This window comes from Propithecus coquereli, unplaced genomic scaffold (assembly GCF_000956105.1).
Source record: "Propithecus coquereli isolate 6110/MARCELLA unplaced genomic scaffold, Pcoq_1.0 Scaffold39, whole genome shotgun sequence".
Classification (NCBI taxonomy): Eukaryota; Metazoa; Chordata; class Mammalia; order Primates; family Indriidae; genus Propithecus; species Propithecus coquereli.
In genome coordinates this window covers 9,245,972-9,251,581 of record NW_012149618.1, presented here as the reverse complement: position 1 = coordinate 9,251,581, position 5,610 = coordinate 9,245,972, and positions in this window count along the sequence as shown.

Sequence of the window (5,610 nt, the reverse complement as noted above, 5' to 3'; positions counted from 1 at the left end):
TTGGCTTGTGATTATCTTTCACATTTTTTAGAGCAATTTTTGTGAAACCACGGATAAGTCAAAAATTTGTTTTATTTTCAAATATGAGTTCCATCATGGAACCAATGCAGAGCAGACAATTCAAAATATCAACAAAGTGTTTGGGAAAGATGTGGCTAATGAACACACAGTACATCGATGGTTTGAGGAGTTCTGTTCTGGTGATTTTAATCTTGAAAATGAGCCACGTGGATGACCTGAGACCAAGGAGGATAATGATCAGCTGAAACCTGTGGTGGAAGTGAATCCATCTCAACCTACACATGAATTATCAGCAAGGTTTGATGTTACTGTTCCAACAATATTGGACCATTTGAAACAAATCAGCAGGGTAAAGATGCTAGATAGATGGATTCTGCATGAATTAAATGAGTATCAGAAGAGAAATCTTGAAGCTCGCCTTTCTTTGCTGTCACAACATAAGGACAGACTATTTCTATGCCATACTATTATGTGTGATGAAAAATGGATTCTTTTTGACAACTGCAAGCGTTCACACAATGATTGAATAAATAAATATTCAATATAATGATAAGCCATGGAGTCTAACCTGGGTTGAGGAGAGAACTGGGACCATGTAGTGGATGACATATGACATATATCGAAAAGTCGACAGGATCAGTTATGGAGTAGGGGGAGCAGAGGACCCAGAAGGAGTAGGTGGCAATTGTATGACATACACTCAGAGCATGGTGCCATCACTGGTAATGACGAGGTCTGGAATGTGATCATGGGACCAAGTGACTGTGGCATCAGAGACTAAGTGCCAAAGTACTGGATGGCTCATCTCCACGTGAGTGGTGAAATGTCCACTAGTGGTATGGAAGTAATAAACCAGATGCTAAAATCTTCAGATATTGGTCATATCCTTAAATAAAATTGTGGCAGGAAAAGATTTTTCTTGGCACACATACTTTTTAATGCCCTGTATAATGGGTGTCATTAAAATCAGTTTAAAAACTCAGCTTAGCTAATGAGTAAGTTCGAGCCACAATGTACGTACTGCATCAGCTAGACAGGCTTGGTCTCAGTACTGACCAGCCACAGGGAAGCCCCTGGAGCCACTTGGAGGCAAACGCCAAGCTACTTCTATGTCATTGAAGGAGACTGGCCTTCTAGCCCTTAGCCAAATGACAGGAATATGCCTTGTGAACATAGTAGCAAAACATTCAGTAATCGTGCAAATCATTATAAGAACTTTGGCTTTTACTTTGAGGAAAATTTTGAGAAGAGGAGTAACATGATCTGACTCATGAATAAAGAGGATCACTCTGGCTGCTGTGTTTGGGATGGTAGCAGGTACAGGTGCTGAGAAATACTCATAATCTGGATCTATTTTGAAGGTAATGCTGATATGTTTCCTGAAAAATTGTTTGTAGAGACTGAAAGACAATCATTGAGAATTACCCCCAAAGTTTTTGGCATGAACAAGTGGAAGAATGAAGTTGCAGTCACAGGTTGGCTGTGAATATGTTAAATTTGAGACATTTATTCAAAATCCAAGTGGAGATGTCAAGTAGTCACTTGTCCTGAGTTCAGACTGATTTTATTTTTAAGGGGAGTCAACCACGTGAGTTTTTAAGTCATGAGGCAGATGATATCATCATAACAGTACATGTAGATAGAGAATAGGACAAGGGGCCTAGGAGTGCTTGAGAATTAAAAATCAAAATATCTAAAATTAAAATGAGTATAAAAATAAATAAATAAAATGAGCATAAATACCAAGTGTTTGGGAGGATATGGAACAATTGGAACTGTCTTAAATTGTTGACAGGAGTGTAAACTGGGACAACCACTTTGGAAAAATGTTAGCACCTATTAAGCCTGAACACATATGTAGTTTATGACCCTGCTATTCCACTCCTGAGCAAACACCCAACAATAAGAAATGCTATGTCCACCAAAAGATATCGACAAGAATGTTTATAGGACATTTATTTGCAATATCAAAAACTAAAAAAAACTCCTACAAAACCCATCAACAGTAGAATGGATACATAAATCACAATATATTTCTACAATGGAATACCACCCAGCAACAAACAAGGAAGAACTAATGATGCATGAAATATCATGTATAATTCTCACAGACATAATGTTAAGTGAAACACATAATTTTGAGTAAAAGAAATCAGACAAATGTGAATACTTACTATATTGTTCCCTTTGTATTGTGTTGAAGAACAGCCAAAATTTATCCACAGTGACAGTGGTAAGAACAGTGGGTATACTTTTTGGTGCTGTCTAGGAGAGAACACAGGAGAGCCATCTAAAGTGTTATAAATGTTCTACATCTCAATGTGAGTGGCGATTACATGAGCAGCATCTTAACACTTAAAATATACACTCTACTGTATGTAAGTAGTCCCTCAAGGAAGCAAAGCAAACAAAAACCAGAGAGAAAAGGAAGACTAAGCAAAAGAAACTTAGGATCACAAAAAGAGTGATCAAAAAAGTGGGAGAAAAAAAATAAAAGTATTGTATGATGGAAACCAAGAAAAGAAAGTGGAACTGTCTACTGCCAGGTGTTGTGATTAAGATGAGAACTGAGAACTGGTCATTGGATTTAGCAATGGAGGTCATTAGAATTATTGGTAAGAGTAGTTCGGTAGAGTAGTGAACACAAAACCTTGATAGGTGTGAGTTTTTAGAGAGATTAGGAATAAAGGAATCAAGGCAACAAAGGCAGATTACTCTTGAGTTTTGCTGAACAGGTAAGCCAAGCGATAGAGTGATAGCTATTTACTGGAAGAGTAGGATCCAAAGAAAGTTGTGTTTTTTTAAGTGATAAAAATAACTTCATTTTTATGCTAATGGAAATGATCTGGTGATGAGGAAATAATTAAAGACTTAAAAAAGAAAGAGAGAATTATAGGAATGATGTCATTGTAAAGGTAAGAGAAACTAGAATCTAGAGCACAAAGGCAGAAAGTGGCTTTGGATAGGAATGTGGACACTACATTCACAGTAATGAGGCAGAAGTTAGCGTATATGAACGCAGATGCTGGTAAGTGAGTAGATTTTGTCATGGGAGTCCGAGATGTTCTCTTCTGATTGGTTCAATTTTTCTAGTAGAATAAGAAGCAAGGTCTTAAGCTGAAGCAAAAGATGTGGAAGTTTCAGGAGTGAAGGAAAGGTATGAAATATCATCTATGGGAACAAGAGAGTAATTTGACTAAAGAAGCACAGTAAGACCTCCAGGAAGCATCAAAGGCCAATTTAGGATCTGTGTCACAAATTTGATTTGAGGCCCGCTGGTGTGGTTGAGTAGGCAGAGAGTTGGAATTTAAACCAGAGTTGTGGTTTTGCCAAGTAGGACAACATAGGTAAAGCCTTAGCAAATGACAGTGTTTACATGCATGGCCTATGAGGTCCTAAGTGATCTGAACCTAGTCTCCTAATGGATCCTCTACTCCGCACACACCGGCCTGGTCATCTTTCTGTTCTTTAAAGCTCATGTTATCCCACTCTAAGGCCTTAGTACTTGTTATATCTCTTACTTCAATCCGCCCTCTGTGAGCAGCTCTTTCCTAATCGTGAGTCTCAGCTCTAAAATTCCATTCTCAGAAAGGCCTTCCCAGATTCCCCTCATTTCTTATATATCACCTTCTTCATTTATTTTTAGCACTTGTCAGTATCTGCAATAGCATCTGTCCTTCATTTGCTTGTTGTCTGTCTCTTCCCCTACACTGGAATGTAAGCTCCATGAGAGCAAAGACCACAACTGTACAGTTCATTGCTGGATCCAGTGCCTAGAACAATGCCTGGGAACTTAGGACAAAGATAAATGTTCCTTAGTCGAATAGATTAATTATTATTATCTTTGTTCTTAAGGCTATTACAATCTGATTGGGGGGATAGAGATATACATAACTGAAATAAGATTCCAAAAGCTTCATAGCTCACCAGGGAATTCTCACATGGTCCTGAAAACAGGTCCAATCAGGAAATGTATCTTTCTCCCATAAATCCTTGGGATTCAACACATTGTGTCCAGAACTTGTTTTATGCAACTTTTTAAAAAAAATTATAACAGAATGTTTAACATGCTACCCCATTACCCTGCCCCCAGTCCATGTGGATAAAAACAAAATATATGTTAGAGCAGCTCTATTCAATATGCAGAATTCTGATTCTTCCTGCTCCAAGACAAGTAAAAAGCAACACAATATTTTCAGTGTTTAAAATTCTATTTCATTTTGCAATATTGTTTCTATGGATTGTTTTCTTATTGCCTTTATTCAGCCATTTTCCTGTTCTCAGCTTCTTAAAATCCTGGCATTTCCCTCATGTGTTAATTTTAGTTAGAAACACCTAATCAGAATTTTAAGGATAATTAGTAGGTTGGCTAACTTTCAGGAAGAAAAACTAGTGGTGGTTTCAACAAGCCGGCAGGATGTCTCCAGTTATAAAGACGGAGGAAATAAAAACAACAGGATGGTAAAACCCATTGCAGGACAGATTGCATTTTATAGGAAGAGATGTAACTTCATTTACCTTCAGTCTTTATGTCTTGCAAATGTGCTCAGCACACCTACATCCCATGGGTCTCAGCATCAATATTTATGTGCTGGAACACTTCATTGCCTCATAAACCAAGAAGTAACTGAGTATTTTTACTCTCTGGAAAAAAATGTGTGATTCCAGGTAGTTTCCAGCAACCCCACTTCTCACTCACACTTTTATGCATTGACTCTCAACAAGATACAAAGCTGGATAAACAAGAAGCCTTGATCTTTTTTCTTCTTTCCTTTGGAATTAAATATTAGTCACTTCTAATTTTTTGTTAAGTGTGATTCAACTCCAACCAAAATTTAAGTCATGGAAAACCTAAGGGTAAAGGTTTGGACTTTTGTTTTTTGTATTTTTTTAAATATAAATTTCAAAAATCTTTATGGAGTAAGTTCTAGTACTTTAAATAGAAAATTCAGATTTAAAGTTGGTATTCTTCTAAAAAGGAATAGAAAAGGCTTCTCAATAAATGATCCCTAATCAACTTAAAAATTATGAAGACATATTACATCGATGTTCAGAAACACTGAGTATTTCTCAAGGGGGAAGTCAATCGCCTCATGAAGACAAGTCTCAGGTGTAGTCCCAGTTTACAAGCATCCTTTCCCAATTCCGTAGAGGGTTCTGAGCCTTTAATTATCTTCTATCCAGGTTACCTGGATGCTTACCCTCTGGTTTCTGCTCCAAAGCCCTTCAATCCATCAACATTTTCCATCTGCATTACATGGGAGAGAAGAATCCAGGCACCTGACAGTAATGAGCTCATCCACCAGATAGGTGGTCATGTCCTCTACCAACCAAACCAAGTCTCTCAATAAACAGGCTTTTTTCCCTATTAAGTTCTACAGTATTATATTCTATGGGATATTCTCTCTCCCTCTGTCTCCCTGTCTCTCTCCCCTCTTCCATTTTCCTTCTCTCCCTCCCTGTTTCTCTCTCTCACACACACACACACACACACACACACACACACACACACACAGACACAAGGAGTCTAGAGAAATATGTTTGAAAGATGCAAACAAGTCTATATACTAGATTTCTCACAGCATATAA